The sequence below is a fragment of the Lytechinus pictus genome, chromosome 13, assembly GCF_037042905.1.
Source record: "Lytechinus pictus isolate F3 Inbred chromosome 13, Lp3.0, whole genome shotgun sequence".
Classification (NCBI taxonomy): domain Eukaryota; kingdom Metazoa; phylum Echinodermata; class Echinoidea; order Temnopleuroida; family Toxopneustidae; genus Lytechinus; species Lytechinus pictus.
Window position 1 is genome coordinate 23,676,716 of NC_087257.1, and position 16,794 is coordinate 23,693,509.

The following is a 16,794-nucleotide window of genomic DNA, read 5'->3' on the forward strand; positions in this document are numbered from 1 at the left end:
TCTCCCAACCAGGTATTAACTATTTTGCTACTACAAACATGCTTGGCGTACATACTATGCAACTACAATTTAAGGGCAAGGCACGGTATAGGCACATAATCACAGGCCACCATCTCCTTGCAGGTTATTAACTCATCTAAACTACAAGTTATGACTGGGCGTATATAGCCGTACACCTACAATTTAAGGGGCGAGGCCCGGTAGGCACATAATTCACAGGCCACCATCTCCCAGCCAGTTATCAACTAATCTAAACTACAAATATCTGCTAATCTGACTGGGTGTTGCCGTTCACCTACAAATTAAGGGGCGAGGCCCGGTAGGCACACAAGTCACATGCCACCTTATTCCAGCCAGGTTATTAACTAATCTTAACTACAAGTTATCGGACTGGGCGTGGCTGTTCACCTACAAGGGGCGAGGCCAAGTAGGCGCATAATTCACAGGCCACATCTCCCAGCCAGTAATTAAAGGACAAGTCCACCCCAACAAAAACTTGATTTGAATAAAAAGAGAAAAATTCAACAAGCATAACACTGAAAATTTCATCAAAATCGGATGTAAAATAAGAAAGTTATGACATTTTTAAGTTTCGCTTCATTTCACAAAACAGTTATATGCGCATCCCGGTCGGTATGCAAATGAGGGAACCGATGACATCACTCACTCACTATTTCTTTTGTATTTTATTATATGAACTATGAAATATTTTGATTTTCTCGTCATTGTCTAATGAAATGAAGTTTCATTCCTCCCTGAACACGTAGAATTCCATTATTTTAACATTTTGTGGTTCAGGCAATGCGGTCCTAATCGTCAAATTCGTAAAAATTGAAATATTGTATAATTCAAACAATAAAAAACAAAAGAAATAGTGAGTGACATCATCGACTCTCTAATTTGGATGTAACTGGCTCGTTCATATAACTATTTTGTTAAAAATAAGCGAAACTTTGAAATGTCATAACTTTCTTATTTTACATCCGATTTTGATGAAATTTTTAGCATTGTGCTTGTCTGATTTTTCTCTATTGATTCAAATCAACATTTTTCTGAGGTGGACTTGACCTTTAACTAATCTAAACTACAATATATCCTAATCTGACTGGGCATGGCCGTTCACCTATAGGGGTAAGACCCTGTAGAGGCACATAATTCACAGGCCACCATTAACAAATTAACCAATCTAAATGACAAGTAATCTAACTGGGCATGGCCGTTCACCTACAATCTAAGGGGCGAGGCCCGGTAGGCACATCATTCACAGGCCATCATCTCCCAGCCAGTAATTAACTAATCTTAACTACAAGTAATCTGACTGGACGTGGCCGTTCACCTACAGTTTAAGGGGTAAGACCCTGTAGGCACACAAGTCACATGCCACCTTATTCCAGCCAGGTATTAACAAATCTTAACTACAAGTTATCGGAATGGGCGTGGCTGTTCACCTACGAGGGGCGAGGCCAAGTAGGCGCATAATTCACAGGCCACATCTCCAGCCAGTAATTAACTAATCTAAACTACAATATCTGACCGGGCATGGCCGTTCACCTCTAGGAGTAAGACCCTGTACAGGCACATAATTCACAGGCCACCATGCATTTCCCAGCAAGAATCTACATAAACTATGCAAACTATAGAGTACCGAAGTGTGACGTCATCAATTTTCACTTTTTGCATATCAGAATTTTGATACCATATTTTGGTAGAGCATGATGAAAACCCCACATAACCCCGAAATTTGGTGGGAATCGGCCCATGGGGCCCCAAGATATGACCTCATAGTCAATGAATGAAGTCAATGTATATTATTGGCCTGGTTCCTATTTAGAACCAGGCCAATAATGGACCGATTCCCACCAATAATGCTCTACCAAAATATAGTATCAAAAACGCTAAAATGCAAAAAAAGTTTTTTGGACGTCATCACTTCGGTACTCTATACCCCTCCCCCCCCCCCACATCAACCATCACCATCAACCATCACCTCAAATCAACCTACTTACTAGGTATACCGGTCGACCTACAGCATCTACAGATTTAAAGGATTTTGCCTCGTGTGTACATGACAGGCCACCCTCTCCCAGCAAGAATCTAGTCAAACTATGCAAATTTAAAAAATCTATGTATAATAATGACTGGGCATGGCCGTTCACCTACAATTTAAGGGGCGAGGCCCGGTAGGCACATCATTCACAGGCCACCATCTCCCAGTCAGTAATTAACTAATCTTAACTACAAGTAATCTGACTGGACGTGGCCGTTCACCTACAGTTAAAGGGGTAAGACCCTGTAGGCACACAATTAACACGCCACCAACTCCCTTGCAAAAAAAAAAAGACTAGCTTATTGTGTGACTGTGAGGGCTAACAATGTGATCTTCTAAAGTGGTTCACTAGTCTGGTCTAGAAAGAACCAGTTCAGCAAAATGAATGTGAATAGGGTCTTAGTAAAATCTGTTCCCTTCTGAAATGGTCGTCAAAAAGCATGAAACGCCCAAACCTAACAAAATGATAATCTAAAACAAAATATTTCCAAACTTTATGTAAGAAATCTCTTAAACATGACCATTGGTTATATATTTTAGGGAGTAATCTTTTTCTTACGAAGAGAGTGCTTGATCAACTAATTATAATGAAATAGTGATGGTTGGCATCTTTTTTTTTTAACAGGCTGACATTTTTACATCAGATTATCAGTCAACATTTGATAGTTTCATGCTAAAGGAAATGCAATCCATCTATACAGAATCCACATTGTACCTATGTTTCAACTGACACATAATTCAGGGGGAAATAGACATGATTCATCTTTCAGGTAAGAATAGACCTACAAATTGTGGATTAATCACAATAATCATAAAAAACAAAGGTGACTTGCTTGTAATAAATTAAGTGGGAGGAACAAAGATAAATTACGGAAATCTAAAAATGGCATCTGTAATAGGCCTAATATTGTAGCACATATTCAAGACAACAAAAGATGGAACATTTATAAATGCAAAGAGTGGCAAAAGAATCAGTAATAACATAATTCTCCAGAAACAAGTGTTGCTCGAATGGGTAATACAAATATAACTAAATGATTACCAGACAGAATACCACTCAAGTCCAACAAATCCCAAACACTCCATTTAACCCTACCCTAGCCTCCATCTCCTAAAAAGTATACCAAGTCCTCACCTCCCATTCCCCCGATAGCCCCATCCTCAATGTAAACTCTTTTACATTATTCAACAAAATCAGGCCAAATGCCTACAGCTAATCCACCTATCAATATCTACCCTATCCATCTCCTCTCCTCCCTACTCAACCATCCACCCCTCCTCCCAACCCCTTCCCATCCATAACTTTCTCCACCTCCTCTGACAATACTTCGGCCCCTACGACAACGTCCAACCCTCTTCCCCTGTCACCCCCTCCTCTGTCGTCTCCTCCTCGGCAACCTCCTCCTCTGCCCACTCCTCTTCTCCAACCGTCTCCTCAGCCATCCACCACCTCCTCCTCTGCCGTCTTCTCCTCTGCCGTCTTCTCCTCTGCCACCTCCTCCTCTCCAGCCGTCTCCTCCTCTGCCGACTCCTCTTCTCCAGCCGCGTCTCCTCAGCCATTCACCACCTCCTCCTCTGCCTTCTTCTCGTCTGCCGTCCCCTCTTCTGCCAACTCCTCCTCTTCCAACTCCTCAGCCATCCGCAATCTCCTCCTCTGCCGTCTCCTCTTCTGCCGACTTATCAATTTCCACCTCCTCAGCCATCCATCACATCCTCCTCTGCCGTCTCCTCTTCTGCCAACTCCTCCTCTTCCACCTCCTCAGCCATCCACCACCTCCTCCTCTGCCGTCTCCTCTTCTGCCAACTCCTCCTCTTCCACCTCCTCAGCCATCTGCCATCTCCTCCTCTACCTTCTTCCCCTCTGCCGTTTCCTCTTCTGCCAACTCCTCCTTTTCTACCTCCTCAGCCATCCGCCACCTCCTCCTCTGCCTTCTTCTCCTCTGCCGTCTCCTCTTCTGCCGACTTATCAATTTCCACCTCCTCAGCCATCCATCACATCCTCCTCTGCCGTCTCCTCTTCTGCCAACTCCTCCTTTTCTACCTCCTCAGCCATCCGCCACCTCCTCCTCTGCCTTCTTCTCCTCTGCCGTCTGCTCTTCTGCAGACTTATCACTTTCCACCTCCTCAGCCATCCATCACATCCTCCTCTGCCGTCTTCTCCTCTGCCGTCTCCTCCTCAGCCACTTCCTCCTCCTCCTTCTCTTCCATCCTTTCAAATTATTGTTCGTGTTTCCATAGCTTCATCATCATTATGTCTGGAAAGGAACAGAATAGTAGATATCATTGATTTTACAAATTTAGTGATTAACAGATTAAGTGAAATTGCACCACATATAATAATTCTGCGATTTTCAGCCCATTCTATTAGTATGGTAGGAAATGGGGGTTCCAGTACACCATCGAGAAGACCCTTTAACCAATTATTTGTATTGCCTGAATTGTTTAGTTAATGAATTTTGATAAATCGTGTTCCATGGGGTTCAAAATTTGCAATTTTGGCGGCCATGTTGGATATTTCATGAAAATCAATTATTTTCATATTTTTTGCTCAGATTATGGGAAGAGTTTCAATAAATGCGCTGTTCACCTCTTCCACCTCCTCAGCCATCCACCACCTCCTCCTATGCCGTCTTCTCTTCCTCCTCTGTCAAATCCTCCTCTGCCTCCACCTCCTCCTCAGCCACTTTCTCCTCAAATTATTGTTCGTGTTTCTGTAGCTTCATCATCATATTGTCTGGAAAGGAACAGAATAGTAGATATTATTATTACTTTTCTAATAATATAGGAGCACACTCATAGTTAATTGAGTCGCCAGGTTCAAGGTAAACAAAAATATCGAAATTTTGATAGATTTTTTTTTTTATAGAATTTGTGACCATATTTTCATGTTTTAATTAAAAATGTGTATGTGCTCTGTATTATGAACATTAGCAACTAATGCATAATGTACGCGTTCGACACGGAGATGGAAATGCCTCTTTCTCTTAAACGAATGGGGGCTCCCGCCCGGGTCAGGTTTGATTTACTAGACACTCTCCATAGGCGGATCCAGGGGGGCCGAGGGCCCCCCCCCCCCCATTGGTGGAGCAAAAAAGAAAAAAAGGAGAGGAAGAAAAAAGGGGGAAAAAGAGGAAAAAGAGAGGAGAAACAAAAAAGAGGAAGACGAGTGCATAAAATAAGATGAGGGGATGGCTTGGAAAATAAAAAGAATCTTTCCTTCCGCTATATAAAATTCTCGCTCGCGCTTCGCGCTCGCATTGCCTGTTAGGTGATTTACATACCTTTTTCAATATGGAGCTTGAATATCAAGTTTGGAAGTCAATATACAAAACATATTTCACCTCGAAAATCGAACTTTCATTATTTTTTGTGATTTACAAATTGACTTTTAAAAAGTGCTCTGTAAAAATGTCAGTTCTATGGTCTGAATAATAACATTTTCTGCTCGCGCTGCGCGCTCGCAAATTTTGATTTATCAGGTATCTATTATTTTAGTGTATTCCATAAAGTTTTCAAAATATCCCTTTTAAGGTCTGATTGTCAAAACGTATATCAGCTAGCGCTGCACGCTCACATTTTGATTGGCGAGTTATGTATATGTCTCAATATTGATAATACAACAAACTACTTAAAATCCCTTTTTCATGACAGTTTATCAAAAATTTTAACTCGTAACTTGCGCTCGCGTTAATGGTTAAAAGTATATTAAATGATGCATCCTATTCATAATTACGAAAGTGCTTGAAATTTCAAATTTTCAGGCCATAATATCATCAGATTTCGTGCCCTCATTAGGAATTAATAAATAAGATAATAATTTGATAATTAAATTGTCCCTTTTAATTCATCTCGCGTTTAGCAAGAGGAAAAGGAATATATTCATCATTTTCATATGATAACATATCCTAAGGATGTCCCGGTCCTATGTCAAAACTCAAAGTAATAATAATGAAAAATATCAGCTCTTTTTAAAGTGCGATCCATATCCACCTCACAATTTTCCTACAAAGTGCTTGTAATACAAAGCTAAAATCGACTCATTTTTTAGATCGGAATATCAAATATTTTAAGCTTTGATTTTCATGATAAAAGATGTATTTAGAATGCCTCGATTCTAGGTCTAAATTTTGAAACACGCGCGCGCATGTTTATTCAGATACTGAACTTGTTTTTCTATTTAAATCATTATCCAGTTTCAGATCACAATATCAAAAACTTTCTGCTCGCGCTTTGTGCTCGCAATATTAATACAGGAAGATCTCCTATTACTCATCCTTTTCATGATGTACAAAACATGAGTAGAGTGGCCCATTTTTAGGTCTAAATCTCGATTTTTTTCAGCTCGCGCTTCGCGCTCGCATCAATTGATTAGTTATATAGCTATCCTTTGCACAATACCAAAAATTGATAAAATGTTTCCATTCGTTATGTAGAAATGTCAAAAATTTCAGCTCGCGCTTCGCGCTCGCATTATTTGATTGTGAAAATATGTAACTTCTTCATGGCTAAGTGCAAGCAGTCCATAACAGGTACCTTTTCGATCAGTTCAAAACGTACATAAAAATGTTCTGCTCGCACTTTACGCTCGCATTATTAACATGATTTACAAAACATGAATAGAGTGTCTCGTTCAGTAGGACTAAATCTCAATTTTTTAGCTCGCGCTTCGCGCTCGCATCAATTGTTTAGTTACATACCTATTCTGTTTAAGTGATAAAAAGTGCTTAGAATTTCCATTCTTTAGGTGAAAATGTCAAAAAAATTCTAAATATGTAATATCTTCATTGCTAACTGCAAGCAGTCTTTAACAGGTACCTTTTCTATCAGTTCGTGTCTGCTGATCGCGCTTCGCGTTCGTAGTAATTATATAGTTGAATATACATCTTTTTCATGATAACAAACATTGCCCAGAATGTTCAAATTTTAGGAAAAGTACATAAAATTATTTTTAAAAAATTAGCTCGCGCTTCGCGCTCGCATCATATAAAATAAGGATTATGATATTATATATTTATGTTGATTTATAAGAATCAATATATAAAGAAGTGACTACTAGGACTACCCCTTCAAAGAAACAAACAAAAATCATCTTCGAGCGGCCGATCGGTGAAAATATGGCTGAAACGAAATTCCGCCGCCCCCCCCCTATTGGCGAAGGCTGGATCCGCCTCTGACTCTCCTCATATGTAGATTAGTGTCTCCTCTATCTTTTCCAAGAGAAAACAAAATAATGTGGTTTTGCGATGCCAAAAGACGATATTTCCGAATACAAGTCAAATACGAAAAGGAGTGATGTAACTATTAAAGGGGAAGTTCACCCTGGCAAAAACTTATTTTAAAAATAGCAGAAAAATGATAAAAAAATATTGTCGAAGGTTTGAGAGAAAAATCAATCAAAGAATTAAAAAGTTACGATTGTAATCATTTGATTTGTGACGTAATATGCGAGCAGGATTCCTGCATAGCGGATGGTAAAAAAAAATGTGTTTTACTGTACCTTTTGTATATCAATAGACAAATCATTTCACATCCGATTTTAAAAAAAGGAAAATAAGTCATCAGGACCAATAAAAAAAAGTGAAATTCATGCATCTATGACGTCACAAATCCAAACCTTAAAATAATAACTTTCCTCATCTTTAGCGGATTTTCCTCAAACCTTCGCCAATATTTTGTATTATTTTTTTTGCTATTTTTACAACAAATTTTTTCTTCAGGGTGAAATTCCCCTTTAACAGGTTCCAGTGAAGACAGGCGTTAATATGCCAGAATAACATTTGGAGCAACTGTCTCCTTTATCATCTGCATGAGATCCAAATAAACGCTGCTTTGTATTATCATTATAAGCGTCCCTTTCCAGTTGGAGTCTCCATTAAGACGATATTTTAAATTATATAGTCAAAATAAGGAAAAGGTGGGGTAACTTCGAAAAGCTCCTGCAAAGTAAAAAAAACTATACAACGCTGTTTACTATATGAACCTTAGAGTAATAAAAAGTTTAAACAAGTGTTTAAATCTTAAGCAACAAAGTTTAATTTTCAATATCTAATCTTCAATAAATTAAACATGATTGTTTAAACGGTTAAACAAATACTGTAAGGTTAATAAATTATAGTAAACAGCGTTGTATAAAATCTTAAACAGCGTTTTTACTGTGTAGGGGATAGGCTTCAATGTGCTTGAACCTATTTTAAAGTAACTTGTCGAAGAATGTATCCTCCATCTTCTCCAAGTATATCAATGGAAATAAAAGCGGCTTTGTGTAGTATAAATGCCACTTTCTTCCAATGGGGCGCTCCAAAATTGCATTTATTGCATTGCATTGCTAGGCAAAAATAGCACAAAAACGCCTTTTACCCATATATAGGGATATGATTTATGCTTTTACCTCACTCGGGGCTCCAAAATGGCGAATATGCCAATTAATAGACAACATAGGCAAAAGGAGTGGGGTGACTTCGACAGCCATTTGAGTAGGTAGGCTTCAATTTGTCTGCACTTCTTTATATGAAGCCGATGAAAAAAATCCTACTCTTTTATTTCAAAACAATGAGAGTGATTTTACGACATAGCAGAAACAACTTTTGTCTCGATTGAGGCTCCAGAATTACGAATTTTCCAATAGACAAAATCGGCAAAAGGGGTGGGATGATTTCAGCAGCCCGCAAAGGAGGATAGGCTTGATGTGCCAGCACTTCTTTAAATGTATCTGGAAAAGCCTATTCTTTCCTCTCTGAGGGGTTTAAAAATAAAAGTGACTTTAATAAATAGCAGAAATGCCCTTTTGCCTCAATGTGGCTCTAAAATGGGGTATTTTTCAATAAATAGGCAAAAGGGATGGGGTGAGCTCGTCAACCGCCAAAGGTGAATAGGTTTCGATGTGCAAGCACTTTGTTAGATGTAGTTGGTAGATAAACTCCTACTCTTTCCTCTCCATGTGGTTTAAGTGGCTTTACTGTATAGCACAAAGGCATTTTGCCCTGATTGGGGCTCCAAAATGGCTGATTTTCCGAGTATTGGTAAATTAGGCAAAGGTTTGGGATGACTTCGGCAGCCCCCCCCCCCCCACGAGGGGTAGACTCCGATGTGCCAGCACTTCTTTATATGAGCTGATACAAAATGCATATTCTGACCTCTACAAGTGGTTTCAAGAAAATACAAGTGTTTTTTCTTTTACAGTCGAAACATGATTTTGCCACATTGGGTGCTCCAAAAGCACGATATTCAAAAGTCAAACTATACGGATAGGTGTGGGGGTACATTCAACAGGCTCCTGCGGGACTATGCTTCAATGTGACAGGACGTAATTGTAAGAGCACGGCCTTCTCCTTTTTCCCCCCAAGAGGTTTCATAGACAACTTGGTTGATATTTGTAGATTTCTACTAAGCATTAGAAAGTCTTGATTGGAATTGAATTTTATAAATGAACGATTAGAAAAATTCGGTTTCAAAATAATGTTCAGAAAATGGGTTACGATTCTGTATACACACATTTCGAATTGCGTTCTTTTGAATGGATATTTTACAGAAACATTTTACCCCACTAGAAGGATAAGGCCAGGTTGCCCGTTGTCTGCTTTACTTTTCATCATATTTGTTGAGTTTGTCAGCAACAAAATCAGAAGTGATAAAGATATAAAGAGAATTCGTGTTGGAGACGAAATAAAGTTATGTCAGCTAGCTGACGACATGACACTTTTTATGCAAAATAATCATTCAGGAAATAAGGCTATTGAACATAAACGCAACATCAAAAGTAAGTCTCCCCCTATGAAGAACCCCATCAAAACTGCCAGTGTAACAAATTATTCAAGTTGAAACCAAGCATGGGCTATAGGGTTGTTAGGAATCATATTCTCGAATCAAGTCCCATTGGGTTCAAAATTGGCAATTTTGGCGGCCATCTTGGATTTTCCATGAAAATTACTTATTTTCACTGAGATAGTAGAAATCGATTGCAATGGTTTTCTGGACAGTCCGGGTGATAGCATTTGGGGAAAATGATTATCTAAGTCAAAGTTTAAATGTTTCGTAAAAAATCTTCATGAAAATGTATAATTAAATGTTAAATTAACCTCTTTTTCTTTTCTTAAACCGCAAACAATATGCTGAGGCTTCAAACAAACACAACCACCTTTTACTCGCTCGCTAGTCTTTTTCATTAAAAAATATATATTGAAATGTCGCCATATTACCATGCACTCTCAGCTATCAGTCTATTCACGCTTTCGCAATTTCAATCTGCTCTCACTCAAATTCAAATAAAAGTCAATTACCTTCTAGTCGTGGTCTTGAGCTTTTATTCAGCAAACTGGAGCAATTGGTTCTCAAATCTGCACCCAATATGAAGCAATTAAAACAACGGCAAAACAAAAACTGTCCTCCCCATCAGGGCATCACACCAACAGTTACTGTAATAGGCCTACTCGTCATGCTCGTACATGACATACAGGCCGCGGAACGGTTTTGAAAGTGAGGGCTGGCGGCCAATCACAAACAAGTGAGGGTTTCATCATTTTCGTTCGACAAGTTGTCAGATCTGACAACTTTCCTTGATGTTCATTGGCTAAAAAGCAGTGTTATTATGGTAACCGTCGGATAAATAGGACTTGTCGTATAAAACGTCCGACAACTCCTTTTATGAAAGCCCCCCCCCCCATGGTATAGAAAAAAAAGTGGGAAAGTGGGGAGGAGGGCTGAACCCCACCCCAAACCCCTGAATTGCTACCCCCTTTCGGAGCCAAACTCTAATTGGAGGAAGGTTAATTGTTCATTTTGGTTCGCTTTTATGTTTTATTTGAAGTCTGATCAGTTCCAGTAGGTCTATTCTATCCAGTTCAGGTTGGCATGTTCTAATCTTCAGTTCAGTTTCAAAAGATTTTCTTGTGTTCTTGATCACCTCAGCCAATGTCCTTCTCTGATCATCTTCATTCCTTCCTTATTCAGATGTAGTCTGCAGGCACAGACCCTTGGATTTCATAATTCGCATGGTACTTAAAGGAGAATGAAACCCTTGAAACCAGCTGAATCCATATCAAAGAGAAAAATCAAAGAAACATATTGTTGAAAGTTTGAGGAAGATTGAATGAATAATAAGAAAGTTATGAGCATTCGAATATTGAGATCACTAGTGCCATGTAGATCCTCCCAACGGCAATGCGACCAAGATCTGTGATATCACACACGTACAACTCCCTCATTACTTTAGTACTTATTTCACTTATATTCTCACTTTTATAGAGTCTATCACAAGGTGAGGTGTTCTCTTTATGAGATGACAAGTACAGAGGTTTCACAACATTATATCATTGATGAATCGTTTGTCATATGATTAGAATGAGCAAAAAGAGATGTTTTGGGGTATATTTTCAGTGTCCAAATGGGAGAGTTGTACGTGTGTGACATCACAGATCTTGGTCGCATTGCCAATGGGAGGATCTCCATAGCATTAGTGATCTCGACATTCAAATGCTCATAACTCTTTTATTGCTAGTCCTATTTTTCTCAAAGTTTTGTTGATCTTATTCTTTGATTTTTCTGCTTTCACAAAAGCTAACTTGCTCCAAGAGTTTCATTCTCCTTTAATACAGGGTCTGAAGTAGTGAGACTAGATTCACTATATGCACTGTGGTTGGGTCCACCAAGTGTTATTTCACACAGACAGAGCCTTTGGCCTCTAGTCTTCACTCTAGACATGGTATAATATTGTTTAAAGTGTCAAATAGGAGTCTGTGCTTGCAGACTAATTCAAATGCCTTCATTGATACACGTCTGACAAAACTCAAATACACACACACACACATTCATTCCATCCTCACATCTGGTTCCTTTGTTGAGCATTCTTTATTACATAATCACCCTGGTCAACCATCGTCATCAATTGGGTTGCGAGGGTTCTTCTATTTTCTATAAAGTTCATTGGTTATCTTTAGGTTGATTTACATAGTGTTATGTTACCGTGGATACAGTTTGAATATGGACCTGACAGCGAGGGCCCACTTTTTTTCCAAAACCATGTACAAAAATCGTAAAAATGACCATACGATTGTGATTTTTTTTTGTATGGTCAGCCCCCCACTTTTTGCTCAGCCCCCCCCCCCCCACTTTGAAAACCGTTCCGCGGCCCCTGAACCAGGAAATCCAAGTGATATTTTCAATAAACATTCAGTCTGTATACATACACGAATCGGCCTTTATTATAGTACAAGGCTTTCTCCCACAACAGCTGGTCAACAACCAATTACATCTATACAGGGCATATCCATTTTCCACGAGTAATAACTTTTGCAGAAATAATAGTGCAGTCACTTACCAACAGTTATATATATACATACATATATATATATCATGTTTTTAGTCAAAATCATCAAGAATCGCAATATCTACAAGAGATTGGCACACGATGACAACAAATCAGAACATAAAAGAATAAATATTAAGAATAAAACACAGAAAAATGACAGAATATTATGTAAACATATCAATTAAAAGCAAACTCCGAGACTGACAAAAGAATCACAAAGCAACGGGTTAAAGGGGAATCCAACCCAAATAAAAACCTGTTTTTATAGGAAAAAGATAGGTTGATAGGTGAAAGTTTGAACAATATTGGACAAACAACAAGAAAGTTATGAATTTTTCAAAGTTGTAAATATTGGTAATCACTATACTCATGGAGACTTCAAATTGACCGCATATGGGATGTCATAGTGATGTAAGGCAAGGACTATTCTTCCATGTACTCCACTTCATATTATGGCTAAAATGTCATTTTTCCTCAAAGTTTTACTTCAAATTATATTTTTCTTTCATGAGGACATTAACCAATATACTACCTGTGTTATATTTAGATTACTGCCCCAGGGGAATGGGTACTTAGGAGAAAACCACAAATCCCTGATAATAAAGTACATGGCCTATGGGAAAGTTGTCCTTGCCCCTTGTCATAATTTACTTACCCAGTTGCCAATTTGAAATCTACATACTATCAGTGATCCCAATTTTAAAGCAGCTATAACTTTCTTATTTCTTGTCCGATTTCTTTCAAATTTTCACCATTCTGTTTAATTTATTTTTCTCCTTCCCAACACAACATTTTATATGGCCAAGGCTGGATTCCCCTTTAAGCATGCAGTGAAACGGTCTTTTCGTTATTCATCTCACGATATCATTCGAATCCAGCTGTCAATTGTACTCCGAATTTGAGCTGGGGCACCGCCAGAATATTTGAAGATGGTGGTAAGACAACCCAACAATTGTGTTGATTTCTTCTTTTCTTAATGAAAATTAGGGTTATAAACGTCACAATTCATTTATTTTTCCAAGCTCTTGTTTTCTTATTCTTTTTGTCTTCGTTTCTTTATTATTATTTTTTCATTATTTGGTAAATTATGGGCAATCTTTCCCTCTGTATAGCATCGCCCGGAGGCATCCGTATGCGCAGTAAGTACTATTTACCATGCAGTGTATGATCGCATTTTTTCACATGCATAGGCGGATCCAGGGGGCCGAGTGGCCCAGGCCCTTCCCCCTATTGACGGACAAAAACGAAAGAAAAATGGGAAAGAAAGAAAATAAAAGAAAAAGAAGTGGAAAGAGAGAAGAACAAAAAAAGAGAAAAAAAATAAGAGGAGGAAGACGAGTGAATAAAATAAGGTGGGGGAAGACTTGGAAGATAATTAAAAAAACCTTTCACGTCACTTTACAAAATGTTCGCTTGCGCTTCGCGCTCGCATTGCCTGTTCAAAGAAATCTATATCTTGCTCAATAGGCTGATATGGACCTTATAAATATCAAGTTTTATTATGCCAAACCAGGGCCCTGTGAACGATTTTTTTAGCTGGGGGTGCTTAACAGGGGCGTCGATCCATTTTTCAGATTTGGGGGCAAAATCATGAATCAACTTTCTAAGGGCGCTCGATTACACAAAACAAACTCTCACACACGCACACACATATTATAAATTCAGGGGCGGATCCTGCTTTCGACAATAGGGGGCCGGCCCCGAAAAAAAAATCACCCATATTTCCCCCGATCGGCTGCTCAAAGTTTTTGTTTGTTTCTTTGAAGGGGTATAGTCCTTACGCTCACTTTTTAGCTATATGCTTATAAAACAACATTTATATGTAATCATCTCATGAGCCCTATTTAAATAGTGCGAGCGCGAAGCGCGAGCTAAATACTTTTTATGCATTTTGTCCTGAAAAATCCAGGCAATGTTTGAGATCCTGCATGAGCAAGATGTAACTAGATAATTACTGCGAGCGCGAAGCGCGAGCAGAAATTTTTGATATATAATACGTTCTGGCCTGATCTTAAAGGGACCTTTTAAGGACTGTTTGCAGTTAGCCATTAAGACGATATATATTTCAACTATAAAATAATGTGAGCGCGAAGCGCTAGCTGAATTTTTTTTGACATTCCGACCTAAAAAAATGACATTCTAAGCACTTTTTTGTAATCATGAACGGGATAAGTATATAACTAAAAAGATTTCAGACCAAAAAACGGGATACTCTATTCAAGTTTTGTGAATCATGAAAAGAATATGTAATTGGGTATCTTCCTTCATTATGCGAGCGCGAAGCGCGAGCAGAACATTTGTTATATTCTGATCTGAAACTTGATAATTTAGACCTAGAATCTGGACATTCTAAACACATTTCTGTTATTATGAAAATCACTTATGCGAGAGCGAAGCGCGAGCTGAAAAAAATGATACTCCAATCTGAATTTAAGCATTATTTCAAGAACTTTGTAGAAAATTGTGAAGTGGATGTGGATCGCACTTAATAAATAATGCGAGCCTGAAGCGCGAACTGATTTTTTAATCATTATTTTGACCTAGGACCGGGACATTTTAACGATATTTTGTCATCATATGAAAATTATGACTATCTTCTTATCCTCTTTCTAAGCTCGAGATGAAGCTTGTCGACATTCTGAAAAAAGGAAAATATAAATATTAGTAATTCATGAATATGTTATTACCTTATCTTAATAAGCCTAATGAGAGAGCGAAATTTGTTGAAATTAGGGTCTGAAAACTGGACACTTTAAGCACTTTTGTAATTATAAATAGGATGCAAGGGTTAAAGGGATGGTCCGGGCTTAAAATATTTATATTTTATAATACATAGAGTAGAATTCAATGAGCAAAATGCCGAAAATTTCATCAAAATCGGATAACAAATAATAAAGTTATTGAAGTTTAAAGTTAAGCAATATTTTGTGAAAACAGTCGTCATGAATATTCATTAGGTGGGCTGATGATGTCACATCTCCACTATCCGTTTTCTTATGTTATTACATAAAATCATAATTTTTTAATTATTTCATACTTGTGTGAATAATATGTCTCCCTTATAATGAAATAAGTTGCAGCAATGAATATCTAATGCACTAAATCAGTTGTCAATCCAATTTTTCTAGTTCTTGGAGGAAAAAATTTGAATAAACCTAATTTCATATAATAAAATACAAAAGAACAAGTGGAGATGTGACATCATCAGCCCACCTAATGAATATTCATGACAACTGTTTTCACAAAATATTGCTAAATTTTAAAATTCAATAACTTTGTTATTTGTTATCCGATTTTGATGAAATTTTCGGCATTTTGCTTAGTGAATTCTACTCTATTTATCAAGCTATACATATACTTTCAGCCCGGACCATCCCTTTAATAATATCTTAAACAGTTAATGCGAGCGCACAATTAAATTGCTAGCCGAAATTAGAGGTATTATAACTGGATCCGCCTGCATCCATCTATGACAAAAAAAATGGTTTGCCAATTTCTTGTTTATTCATGGGCAGAAAATTTTGTTTATGCCTATACATATTGAAGTTCCCGTGTAAAATGTAACAAAAGTTCCCATGATAGATGTAATCATTTCTTGCGGTGTGCGCGAGGAGAAATCATAATTTTGTACTGTGTTATAGATTTAGAAACCAAATTTTATATTGTATTAATTTGCCGATTTGTGTGTAACATTATATTTTTTTGCACATCCTGATGTATTGGGGGAGCTAAGCAGGGATCGACTCCTATGGTGCTGAAGTAAATTTGACAAGTAAAAAAAAGGGGGTTCACTATAAAATGAAGGTCGCTTTTGTCCAAAGGAATCTGACAAAAAAAAAAGAAAAAAAAAAAGAAAAAAAAAAAAAGGGTTTCAACTCGAAATGTTGATAATTTTATATACATTTATCTAATTTGACACACCTACCAGAATTCCAGGGGGAGCTGCCTATATGGAAAATAATACACGCGGCACCCCCCTGGGAAAATCTTGGGGGTGCACCCCCGCTTCCCAGGTCCATGACTGTGCCAAACATAATTTATTTCACCTCGGACATCATCAAGCTTTCAATATTTTGTTTGATTTACAAATTGATTTTTTAAGTGCTCTAAAGACTGTAATGTCCGTTTTGTGGTCTACATCAACATTTTTAGCTTGCTCTGCACGCTCGCATTATTTGATTTGCCAATTACCTATTACTGTCTTCGTGTATTCTATGAAGAGTATAATAAAAATATCCCTTTTCAGGTGTGATAGCCAAAACACAGGCCTATCAGCGAGCGCTGCGCGATCGCATTGGTGAGTTATGCATACCTCAATTCTTTAATACTTAAAGGGATGCTCCGGGCTGAAAATATTTATAATTATCTTCATAATAGAGTAAAATTCACAGAGCAAAATGCTGAGAATCTGATCAAATCAAATAACAAATAACGAAGTTATTGA

At 37.9% G+C, this 16,794-nt stretch overlaps 1 long non-coding RNA gene across 1 annotated transcript; it reads right to left on the reverse strand.

The window, feature by feature from the left end:
- Positions 1-3,983: 3,983 nt before the first annotated feature.
- Positions 3,984-10,634, reverse strand: LOC135156289 (uncharacterized). Its single transcript, XR_010295393.1, has 3 exons — positions 10,324-10,634; positions 4,635-4,781; positions 3,984-4,302 (listed from the first exon to the last, which is right to left on the reverse strand). It is a non-coding gene; the product is annotated as an uncharacterized LOC135156289 (long non-coding RNA).
- Positions 10,635-16,794: the final 6,160 nt, after the last annotated feature.